The following is a 13,529-nucleotide window of genomic DNA, read 5'->3' on the forward strand; positions in this document are numbered from 1 at the left end:
TGTTGGATGTTGGTATAACAGCACTGCATCCGATGAAAGTACGCTTACACAATTTTTGCAACCAAGTGATGTTGAACAATAACTACGATAATACACATTTAGATTGTAAGCATTCTGAACAAAGGTCATTCTTAAGGGAAACTAGTTTAAAATAAAACTCAAATTATAATCAGTTAGAGCAATTTAGGATTTTTAAGATACATTTCCTCCATATCTATGCGAACATCTAAGACTCGTTAATAAAGTGATCTTTTTTAGCAGAAAGGATAGTTTTTTTTTCGTTGAAAAGAAAAGAATCAGTTGTAGTCTTATTCACTTTTAATATATAAACCCTATTTCATCATTTTTAAACCAACAGACATACATACAGAATCAATCGTCAGAATAGTGGTTACTAATACAAGTTTTATTCCAGTCGCCGTCGTAAACCTACTATTTGCATGTTTTTTTTTCTTTCTCGAATTGTTTACTTTCGTGTCTATTATATTAACTTTGGATTGCGCTGTACATCTGCATTTTATTATTTAATCTATATTCTAAAGTGTCTTCCCCAGCTTTATTAATGAACAACAGATCTCAGTTCTATTGTTATATTCTACCCTAAACTTTATTCCGCATAGATTTTCTTCCTACTTTAACATTGCGCTTTATTTGCAGTTCAATTTTTCTTACTGCCAATCGTTATTTATAGATGAAGCTTAGCGGTAACAAATTTCTAAAATGAGTGCTTTATTAGTTGATTCTTGTATCTCAATGGAATATACCTACTTTCATCCATTGCTACGTACTATGTTACAGTAGAGTGTATTTATAGGGATAATCTGCATTGTGGAGAGCTAGTTTAATCAGCTTTGCTTCACAAGTCTTAGTTTTTTCTCTCATTTGTATATTACAGCTTTCAACCGTTTGATGTGTCCTGAAAATTGCAATCACATTGATTTAGTGTTTATTCATTAACCTTTTTAGTGCCAACATATGACAATTCGCAGTTAGAAAAAAATACACCAAAAAACATGTCATTGTGAGATAAAACTAAATATAACGAACGTTTTATCAACAATAACTTTTGTTGACAATTGCATGCACTTTGTGGTTTCTGCTGTAAATGGGATCAAGAAACTTTGGTTAATCGTGTATAAGAATAGAAAGCTAGATAGTATGCGAAGGGGAAAAATGTGTGCAGCTTTGCCACCATATGAAACCTTTATAAACTCTAAATAAAGAGTATCAGCCGGTTTATTAGATAATCATGATTGAAATGATGAAGAATAGTTTCTGGGAAAATCATCAACGTAGTTAATTGGTGTCTTTGAAAAGATAGATGAGTCAATTCATTTTTCATCAAGTTGTTGAGTAGAAACAACAACAAACACGTGTCCACTTTATAAAATGAGTATTCCTTAACTGAATCAACAGCTCAGCGACATTTCAAAGCACAGCGGTGGAATTCTCTCGAAATCGAGATCAGCTGTCCAGTTGTGAACCACCGAGCATTGCGTTCCTAAAGACTAGATCCAAAATTTTGAAAATTGCGAAGTCAGCTACCAAACCGGAGTTCGTAGTACCGAAGCTGTTAACCCAGAAGTGCTACGCTGCCACGACCTGTAGCACCAGACAGGAGGAAATGTACAAGTTCTGTGGAGATGTACATTATTTCAACTACTAGCATGCTACTTTAAAGAACGTTTGACCAGATCCGCGGAGGGGACGTTTTAGCATGCTTTCCTTGCGTTTGATATATGCTCATAGCATTGATTATTGGACTATCGTAATAATGAATCCGTAGTTCTAGCGTCCTCATATTTTCAAATTTAGCCGCATGATTTTGTACAGTCTTGTGCGAATCTCACACCACCAGATAGTGGCTAGAGATGGCGTTCGGTCCTCGAAAGGTTCTAACATCATTGACATCAAGGAAATGTAGATCGTCTTTTAAAACCTACTTGACGTGGGAGCACGTTCCGCCTTTTAGGTGTGCTTCCGAATATTTTTCGTATAAAGCAAGCGCTGTAGACAACCATGCCTCTGGCAGTGACGAGATAGATCAACCTTAGGTCGTTATCGTTGGTGGTTGGATGTAGGCTGCTCTTTCCAATCAGTAGACGAAATATTATTATTATTATTATTCTTTCCTTCTGATCTGCGCATTTGCGTCACCGGTGGTGAGTTTTACGTCATGTTTTGGATACTCTGCGCCGGTAGATGGTAGATGTAGTAAATGATCGCAGTACCCTAAGGTTGTGCTGCAATGTCCACCTTTACTTTTGCAGACACAAACCAAACCGACTTTCACATGTTTCACCAGGATTCTGATGTGTCGTGTGGCTATCTGGCATAGCTTAGCAAAAACGACCGTAGGTATTACGGATGTTAGATTTGGTTAGCAGGGAAGCAGAATGGGATGTGGGTTTGAAGTGGAACTAATTGGCCGTAAACCAATAGCAGACCGATACCGATGTTGACGTTTTTACTAAACTGACTATATTATTGTGCAGACAGTTAAACACAACAGATTCGAATGTGCAGGAATACTTCACAGCTTTCAAATTTCCTCAGCGCGAGAAAAAATGTCGAAAATTGCAGTACTAACATCTTTTTTGTGATGAAAAAATGTGACATTGAAAAATCGCGTCCACCTTTGGCTACAGCCTACTCATCCTCTGATTCATATTCGATATTGATTCGGGTGATATCTGGCGGCTCAAATCTCTCGAAGTATTTCAGTAAAGAACTGACACATTGTGTTCCCATGTCGTAAGAAGCGACTAATAACAAATGTGGTTGTGGCTCACTAGGAGGTTGACAAAAGCCTATTGTCTTTCTCCGGACAAAACCAGCGTAGAGGCCGTGTGGCATCCAGCGGGTTGAAGTATTGTGAATTTACTCGAAAGCTGGATTTTAGCGGTTACTTCTGCATTCCATTTATGTAACCGTTCCAACGCAAGGGCTATTGAATACTTTACAGTGACGTCACAGATGAACTGATTGTTCATTTTTGACAGTTCGCTTGTACTGTTTACATGGACTTAGAAAAATTCGTTACAATTTGCTTCGAACGAATCTAGTCGTCCACTAATTTTTCTAAGTCCATGTAAACAGTACAAGCGAACTGTCAAGAAAAGTGAGGTTAACTGTTCCAGTAAAGAACCTAATGTGAGTATTATATAAACTTTTGTACTTTATGGGTTATTCATGTTATGAATGTTTCTTCAATAAGTACCTAGTACGTTTAAATGGTGTGAATATTAGTTAAAAAACAAGCATAATTTATTTATATGAAAATAATGTTTGACTTTTTTGGCTCCTTCTGATTGTGCATATGGGTGCCCCCCGTGCGCTTAAATTCAAAACAAAAACAAGCATCACGCAATCGCTGTCTCTTGCTATCTTACTAGTACCAACACGTTTTAGAAAGAAAATAATGTTTATAATGGCTGAGTGCGATAGTGATGATAGCGGAAACAAACAGGACGCTGACAACTTCCGCAACGTCAAATATTTGGAAGATGCCTCGGATCCCAGTTTTGAAGATTCATCAAACGGAATCGACGAGAAGAACCCTGTGTTTCTTGGCTCACCAAATACACCTCAAAACATTGATGAATCCAGCTCTTCCGAGCAATCATTGGCTCAGGGGGAAACTTCCACGGAATACAACGTAACAGGCACATTAGAGTGACAGGAAAAAATGACCCCCATCGGCCCATGCCTGAGTCGATTCCTAATCCCACCAGGAGTAATTCCTCCAAATTTTAAGCAAATTGGACAAGTCTAGCTACCGGACCAACGTGCCTGAAGTTTGTATGGGATTTTTCGACAATTTATATGGAGAAAACCCACTAACTCGCATTTTCGCCGCTAGGTGGCACTATATGCATCGTATTATCACTGTAAGTGAAAATAAGAAAGATAATTTAATTGCCTACAAATTTGCCGAAGACTGCTAGTCAATCCAGCTTTGGTAAAAGAAATTATTAACCTTTTAACGAAGTGATGTCTGAGTCAGTTTTGCATGGGGCCTAGCTGTGCATGATTGTGGATCAATACTTGATTCGCACGAACTAAACATTTTTGTGAAATAATGGTTGGGTTTAGGTCAATAGTATGTTCGAAAGATTTATAGCAAGTAATTTGAGGCATGTTTTGGTTAGAAAATTTTAGTTCCGCATTTTACCGCATAGAGGGTGCCAACACTAACTTTTCAACGGAAAGAGATAGAGATTAGGTGTCTTCTACAAAGTTGTAGAGCAAGCATTTTTAAATAATTCTTCCGAACATCTTGATATTCTATCTCACTCCTATGAAAAGTTAGTGTTGGCGCCCTCTATGCGGTAAAATGCGGAACTAAAATTTTCTAACCAAAACATGCCTCAAATTACTTGCTATAAATCTTTCGAACATACTATTGACCTAAACCCAACCATTATTTCACAAAAATGTTTAGTTCGTGCGAATCAAGTATTGATCCACAATCATGCACAGCTAGGCCCCATGCAAAACTGACTCAGACATCACTTCGTTAAAAGGTTAATAATTTCTTTTACCAAAGCCGGATTGACTAGCAGTCTTCGGCAAATTTGTAGGCAATTAAATTATCTTTCTTATTTTCACTTACAGTGATAATACGATGCATATAGTGCCACCTAGCGGCGAAAATGCGAGTTAGTGGGTTTTCTCCATGTAAATTGTCGAAAAATCCCATACAAACTTCAGGCACGTTGGTCCGGTAGCTAGACTTGTCCAATTTGGTTCAAATTTGGAGGAATTACTCCTGGTGTGACTACACTCAAAAAAAAGTAAACGTTATGCCTATTGATTTTACACATAGATTTTTGCAATTAACGGAGGCATATAGACACTATTTGCTGGCACATAAACCTAATGTGTGTATTCACAAGAAATATTAATCTTACATTCACATTTCATAACTATTAGGCACATAAAACCCCATTCTATAATAATATGCACATATAACTTATGTGTGTGCATACATAGTTTATACAGTTGACACATAGAAGGTATGTGTGCGCGTGATAACAATAGCATTTCTTCTTCATATGAATCTTAAGCGGTTTGAAGCAAATAGAATTAACGTTTGGATTTCTTTCAGTGTAGGAATCAACTTAAGGGTGGGCCGATTGAGTTTTCAAAAATTCATATTTTTTCTGGGCACTCTAAGGCACATTCTGCGAAGGATTTCAGTCAGTACTCTTTTCATTTCGTTGGTGTGTTTTACGTCAGAAATTTTAAATCTGAACGATTGGCCGAGCCAGTATTTTCGAAGGACGTCATTGGAAACACCATTGCCGAACTACTGCTGTGCTTACGGGAGAAATCGTGTTCTCTTGTTTCTCGTGAAGTGGTGGTGGATCAAATACAGGAGGAAAAATCAGTGTTTTGGTCCACAAAGTAGAAACCGGATTACAACGATATCAACAAGTTTATTGTTCTCCGCCATAAGAAAATGAAGAAGTTGTATTCGATTGAGGATTTATGAGACAGCTCTAGGGTTCTAACCAGCTGGCGAATAAAACAAATCCAAGTTCAAATTTTCAAGTTTTCAACGTCAATCACATCGAGCACCATATGGGAATTGGTGAATAAAAACTTGTACAACCAGATAAAAAGGATCGTGCTGGTGCTCCTCCAACGGAAGAACTGTTTGATTGCATACTACAACTAAAAGAGATACATTGCCATTACACAGCATTGCATGCGTCGTGGGCAAAGTGGGCCAATTTCATCCTTTCACAGCCAGGAGATCAACATTCACGCCTAATCTATGAAGCCCCCCAGATGTATATCTTCACTTGTTCAGAGCTCCATCCATCTCTGAAGGAAACCAACTGCAAGTTACTCGTCGAGGATATCAAAGTGCTTTTAGCATTTGCGATATTGTGGCATCTGATGTCAAACGGTTGTGTGATACTGTGGATGAGTTAGCAAAATAGGTGACAAATGTGCAATTGCTATCCCACCAATTGAAAACAAAAATTGACACTTCGCATTCTCTTCTCGAAGCTATTATCGCGTTTATAATAAAATCTCACATTGCGGGCGTCTGAAAGGCACATCAAATATAGCCGCAGTTGCTCCGCAAGCCGATTTCAGCGGAGCCACTAGACAGTGAGACAGTCGAATATAAGCGAACTATAGGAGTGATAATCAGTCTCTATTGCAAATGAATGTAGAGGATCTTCGCTTGCAATGTTTGTTTATTTTTCTACTAGCTTTGTGCCTTTTAAAAGCTTCAAAGAAAAAGCTGCCTATAAATTTATATAGGCGGCTGTCACGCGACTATCTGGATTGAGCTTTCATTTAATCGCATATCGAGCGATTATCCTGCAAAACACAATATACAAAGTTCGATGTCACCGGAGGAGTCAGAATTCAGTAAGAAACTAACATTTTTAGTCGGTGATATGATTGACGTTGACCATCAAGAATAATGTTTTATGGATTATAAGTTTTTAATATTGCATGAATTAAAGACCCATACTATTAGTACAAACATTTTATTTCATTCAAATTTTTCAATTTTTTTTAAAATTATGGATGGATCGAATATACCTCCCAGAAGAAATCCACGCTTTTGTTATTGATATTATTTATCAGTGTGCAATCGGGCTGTCTCAACAACTTAGGGGCCATGCATAAATGACGTAGCATTTTGGGGGGTAGGGAGGGTATACCAAATTTGTGACGAAGTGTGACGAGGGGGAGGGTAGGGTCAGAAGTTGTGCGACGTAGCATTATGTTTAAAACCCACTGTTTAGAGAAAACAATTTAATGATCCTCCATTCCCAAGAGAATTAATTTAAATTCAAACAAGTTACTTTTGATGCGGTTTTTCATGAGGTAAATTTTACGATTCGCAGAATTTCAATTTCAAGTTCGCAAAAATACGAAAAGATTTTGTATGCGGATTAAACTTGCTACATTAGTTAGCTAATGTTGCTAACTAGTAGACTTAGTTTGGAAGCTGAAACAAATTTTCACTTCGGAATCAACCAAACTAAATTTAGTAATTTAGATGAACGTATGCTTCTTATAATCATTGGCAGGTACAGGATTGAGAGAACTTCTCTTCATGCTGCCCTTGACATATAAAATTCAAAACAAAACTATCAACACTATATTTGTGATGAAATGGGCTTATCTTGCACGTAATTTGCTGTTATAATGAAAATGTTGATAAAAGTCGTCAAACATTTCGAAAGGACATGTATTTAAAATAATTGAAAAACATGTATTTTTTTCATCACCCGGTCGCTTTGCATAGGACGAAGGGGAGGGGGTAGGTAAATGCTACGTTATTTACGAGGGGGAGGTTAGAATTTTGTGACCAAATGCTACGAGGGGGGAGGGAGGGGTCAAAAATCGCTGAAAAAAGGCTACGTCATTTGTGTACGGACCCTTATTTCTGCAACCTATGTGCATTAACTGTACACCTACCGTCTATCCGTTGCACTTGACAGTGTGTGCAGTGCTTTATGGTCACACCTATGACCGCGCACCCGGCTTCCCATGAGCGTTTTGGCGGCTCAGAGGTGTCCTTCCATGTTGCTCAGGGATACATTGGTCCTATACACATCCATGCATACAGGCATTCATACATACATACAAACTATTTGGCGCAAGTTTAGAGCGTGTAACGTCATGTCATCTAGTCTGTCATCCTATGGAAAATCATCCTACCATCGCCTTGAGGTCAACGTTATATTGGCAAATTTCGCATTGAATCCGCTTCTGTCTCTTCCTAATCTCCTTTTTGTCTCCTAGGTCCGAAGCGGATCAATCGACTATTAATTGAAACGGTAAACATACTAGCAGTATTATTAGTCCTTACTCGCGAATACTTTTCCTACAACTGTGCTGTTTCTTCTCTATCTTATAACATAACTCGATTATCCCTGTTCTAGTCAATATACATATTCATTACATTATGGACCAGGCAAACCCTTAATTTTTCTATTATTATTATCCTGAGTAGCTATACCAGTGAAGGTATTTTAGGATTTCGTTAAAAAGAATCTCTGCCAATAAAGGCGTAAGCAATATTTATCCACATAAAGTTTGCTCGAAACGAATGTCCGCCTGGTTCGACTCGAACAGACCACACCGACCCGAAAGGGTTGCTTATCATTTCTGAGAGCCGGTGTGATTGATCGAGTTTAATAATCATAAGAACAAGTTCTGAATAATTAACTATCTCTTAGGCAGAGTTAAAAATATTCAAATTCATTGAATGAAAATTGATCATATTCAGCCGCATTCATTTTCAATATTCAGTGACGCAGCTGAAAACGTCAAACGAACAAACCGCCCATTCATCCATGCACATTTTCATTCGTCTCCGATTATTACACGAAGCAACCGTGCAACAACGAATCAAACGCATCAAAGTAGGCCCTGGCACAATGTAAGCGATGATGATTGTTGTTTCATATGTTTTACCGGCATTTGAAAACATTTTTCTAGATAATTAGCGAAATGAATATACTGTACGATATTCAACTGAATGAATAAGATGGATAGTTGAATGAATATTTTTTCTATTCACCGCGAGTCGCAACAGGTTCATTTTCAGCCGTCAACAAAGGGCTTCGATTATTTTTAACTCTGCTCTTAGGTGCCAGTCCTGCACTCCTTTCCTGAACTAGCCTCATACTCACGATCAAAAGAGTCGACAACTAGTAGGATCCACATGTCCCCCACCCAAGCGAATTGATCAACTTGCAAGTAGGAGCACATATCTACCAACCAGCCAAGAAGACTTCTCAATCAATGAGAATGGACCATGCCAGTCGAAGGCCACAGGCCCAGCGCCATCTCGTACAGTGTCATTGTCATTTTTCAGCCCACCCTCTGGCAGACGTTCATCCGCCCATCTAGACTCTGTCAAGATGAGAACCTACAAAGCCTAACTGTTCGTATGTGCTAGTCCGTTTAGATTTTGGTTTGCTGAAACGAAACAAGAAAAGCAAAATAATTGTGATTAGTATCGTAGTTATAATAAATAAGTAAACGATTTCTCCTCTGTTGTCCGTTCCCTTGTTCGTAGTCCTCCCTCCTGTTCCTGATCTGTTTGGGCCACTGGCTTTTCGTTTCCTTGGCCGTCACGCTCGATCCGCACCAATCCGCACATATCATGGCAGGAGAAATAAATGAAAAGACAAAACAAAACAAAATGAAAATAAACGGACGTCTGCTATCTGTGCCTAAATTGATGTTGCTTCTCAGTTTTGCACGACCCAGGGGGGACTTGGCCTTGATCCCAATGCTCTGTCACCGATGTTACGTGATATTCGTTATGGAATATTCTTTGTTTGGGGGCCATTCATAAACAATGTTGTACTTTTTTTTATCCCTGATCCGCTGATACGTCTAAAATTCATTTTTAGTTTTTATCTCGTTACGTGACGCTCTTCCCCTATTATCAATATCCAACATCATTTATGAATGGTCCCCTGGTGATATATTTAGAGCAGACAATCCAATGAAAAATGGATTGACAGGATTTTAGTGCGCTCTTGGCGCCTTGTGTCACATCTTCATGTTTGTTATTCATTATTAAGAATACCAAAGCATGCGATGTGATGACCGGAAGATTAGAGAAGCAACTCCTCCCCTTCCCCTCAAGAAATCCACGCTTTCGAAACAAATTCGTACAATCTTAGTTCGTGAATCTGGTGAAAGCAGCTCCGACAACCAAAGATAACGAAATGTTTTTATTTTCTTTATATTGACGTCTTATATTTCGCTTAATCAGCCCAAAATCAATTTCTATGACATTGTAAAATGGGCAGTAAGGTGGTAGAAAAATAGGAATAATTCTCAAGGAATGAAGATATTTTATAATATGTTTATAAAATGGCCAGGGTATGATCTTGCATTTTCTTTCATCAGAGCCATTTTCCTGCATGAATCGATGAATTTCTACCTTGCGAATGTGCCTTCGGTTTCATATGATTCAAGTATACCACGATGCCCCAAAAAACAAAGTGGATACTCTTGGTCGGCGTTGAAATTCTACTTTGTAAATGACCTTTTCGCCGATCATTCCATAACCACGGGTTCTCCACATATCTCGATTATCAAAGGAAATTTCTTCCAAGAAAACGAGTTGTAGATAATCCCATTGAAAACAAGACAGTTCTCTGCCAAACTTAACAATCTCGCCTTTGCGAATATGCATAGCTCTACGCTCCAGCGCCTTCCTAAACATCCCATGGGCATGCAGGATCTTACATATCGATGAAGCACGGATTGACACGCCGAAATGAGAACTGAACTGTTGCTGTGCTTCGTCCAGATACATTATGGGACATCGCTCGTATAAATTCAATATTCAATTTCGCTTCACATAATCAAATTTTTTATTCAAACGCGTCGAGGATTATTTCCGAAAGCTCCTCTGCAGTCGTATTCAGCAATCCAGGAACTGATAGTGGTTCGATTTTCCATAGATTACGGATAGGTGTGATCGTTTCATTCCAAGTACGTAGTAAACATAAAGGCAATGAAATTTTGTGTTGCTGCTGACTCTTTTTCGTCGAACATTTTCTATAATTGCGTTTGTTGAACACAAATTTCCGAAAAAAGTAATTGAACATAAATTTTCGGCAAAATCACCATATTTGCACAAAAAAGATGGCTCAATGATTTTTTTGTGAAGTTTATTTTTTTGACACTCCAGATTGATAACTAAATGACAGCGAATACTCTAGCAACTATTTGAACGAACGAATACTCCAGTCCAGTAAGAGAGTAAACGCACAATAGCATGTTCAGAAGAATTATAGTAAATAAAACGAGTTATGTTTTGGTTGGAAAATTTTAGTTCCATATGTTTCCGTATAGAGGGCGCTAAAACTAACTTTTCAACGAAGAGAGATAGGAAGTGGCGTGACTGTGAGAATAGGGCTCCAGGGGGAATGGAACTCGCACATGACACACGGTGTTAATAAAGCAATAGCTACACTGTAAGCCGTGCAAAAGTCTACGTTTTTGTATGGGGTAGGAGGGGGGGGGGGGGTGGCAAAGTCTACGTAGACTTTGATCTTTGATTATTCTCGTATTACAAGTTATAAATGGGATTTAAAGAGAGTATGTTGCAGATGCTTCGAAGCTAGTACACTATTGAGGTAACTACTCTAGGCGACCACTCAACCCAGAACCCATTATGGGCAATTTCTGTGCCTAGTGTACGTGAGGATTCCCAACGTTTCCAATCGCTTTTGCGCTGGCTCCAAAAAATCATAAGAAGATTGTGCCACTGGACGTCGAGGCATGCAAGTATGTCGTTGAATTGGTTTGACGAAAAGTTACACTTGTGTTTTTTTGTATATAGACCAAGCGAATCCTGAAACACCTTCGTAAATATGCCGCGCGATAGAGCATACGGGACCATTAACTCTGTTTGACACTGGATGATTGCAAATCGAAAGCAATGATCAAATCCAAACTGAGTAGATTCAGGTTACAGTTTGACGTCACATAACACAGTGCCGAGCGATTAGTATTCTAAAGCGCCACGCTACACTTAAACTATGACTCTAGTTCAACGCTGTCACCGCGCTAGTTGCTTCGTGGGGTCCTATTCTTACAGTCACCTAGTGAGTATGAGGAAATTTTCTTCTAGTCACTGTGTGACGTGATTGTGAAAACGGGGCCTGGGATTTATTGTTTTCGCAGCTGGTGCCGATACTTTCCAGTTGTCTCGACTAGCTACAGTAATATCAGAAACTTCAGCCATCTTGAATTTAATCGGCTTTCAATTGATGAGGATACTGATGACGTCGGGTGCTTCCGTCATATTCGAGCGATGTAGCTTGCCAAATGTGGATGACCACAAGGAAGGCTGCTTTCGTGTCCAAGAACGCACAGTAGCATTCCTTGTGAACCGTTACTTTGCAGTCCTTGTGTGCATGATTTGCATATCAGCGTTGCTTGGTGAAATGAGGGCCGCCTAATAACTAGGGTGTTTTCATTTCAGCAGTTTTATGTGTTTGCTGATCCAGTTCAAATTTGTACATTCGATGGCGTTGGGTCGCTGGGAATTTGTCGTAAGCGTAGCAGCTTCTTCCATTTCCAATATGGACAGCAATCTGGTACGGATCTCGGTGCAAGCGTAGACCACAGGCAAAGATGAGTGCCTTGAACTAGTTCTCGTTCAGACTGCTCAGCTTGAAATGTTGACGGATATGATTAACCATACCCGCCTAAACAATAAAATCCTCTGACTCGGGCTTTGCGTACTGCAAACATTTCATCCTTTGTTCAATAGTGAAGTTCAACGGGAGAACATTTCCTTCAACTTTTTGACGATATTCCCAAATGAGAAATGTTTGGGATGGATTGGTAGAATGTAATTAATATACCTGCTGTTCGCTTTTGTATCCAGTTTACGAAGAAGTAATCGCACTGTAGAGGGATCATCCAAATTGCTTGCATCCTGACGATACACTTTATGATTTAGAAGGCTAAGCAGCGCTCGAGCTCACTACCGAGAGGTCCAACATTTAACACTAACTGTCGATAGACGAGGTAAGACTGGATCCATCGCAAATTTCCACTCGAGCCTAACGAATTACCAACTTGAGCAGTTTTTATATTCCGATTATGGGTAGGGAAACAAATCCAGATGTGCTACGTACACGTCACGTACCTAGCGGGTTGGCCGGTCTTTTGCTTGGTAATTCAGAATTTCGTTGGCAGGTAACTTAAGAAACAGCGTTCGCTTGGTTTGATCAAAACATGATTCCGTCGAATGTAATGGTTTCCTGAAGGTAAAGGTAGGTAAGTAGGTTTGGGGTTAACTTGGTCTAAACTGTAGAGAACAAGATCCTTTGACAACTGATTTGTTTCGTCCCAGCTAGGATTATATATAGAGCTGATAGAGAATGACTGTAAATTTTATCGACGTCAGGCTCCTAGATGTGGAACTGAAGACTCAGGAATTTGCTGTGGAAATGTTCAGACGCTGATGCTAATCGAATAGCTGCTGATTTGCGAGCGGCACGATCAGTACAGCACGAGAATATCGGCTTGTAAATTTCGGACAGTATAATTAGAATAATCCGTGTCGGTAGACTAATTTAGGTTGGCGTTTGATTCGAGAAAGCACCCAATTCCTGGATTAACAACGAAATTAATAAACAAAAATAAAACAACTGAAATACTGTTCATACAAACAGTTCTTTCGGATTAGACCGACGGAACCATTTGCTTGATTAATTTATTTGTATTATATGATTTCTAGTTTGTTTCTTTTTTCATTCCTCAGAAAGTTCCAATCTCATTAATGAAAAGAAAAATTCTGCTAAAACAAGCGTAAAAATGTTTTTTTTTACTTATGTCGCTTTTCTCAAGCATCTAAAAACTAAGCACTATCAGCGTGATTGTTATTTACAAAAACTAGGAAAGGAAATGTACATTTAAAACAAGGGAAAATCGGCTGCCGACATTTTGGTTACACATCAGCTGCAGAAAGCGAAATCAGAGCATACCGTTATCCCTACGGTTAA

The 13,529-nt window shown here is 38.9% G+C and overlaps 1 long non-coding RNA gene across 1 annotated transcript; it reads right to left on the reverse strand.

Moving 5' to 3' along the window:
* Positions 1-300: 300 nt before the first annotated feature.
* Positions 301-4,777, reverse strand: LOC131689049 (uncharacterized). The gene is made up of 2 exons (XR_009305337.1): positions 769-4,777; positions 301-715 (listed from the first exon to the last, which is right to left on the reverse strand). It is a non-coding gene; the product is annotated as an uncharacterized LOC131689049 (long non-coding RNA).
* Between the last annotated feature and the right edge of the window lie 8,752 nt (positions 4,778-13,529).

The sequence above is a fragment of the Topomyia yanbarensis genome, chromosome 3 (genome assembly GCF_030247195.1).
Source record: "Topomyia yanbarensis strain Yona2022 chromosome 3, ASM3024719v1, whole genome shotgun sequence".
NCBI classification, from domain to species: Eukaryota; Metazoa; Arthropoda; class Insecta; order Diptera; family Culicidae; genus Topomyia; species Topomyia yanbarensis.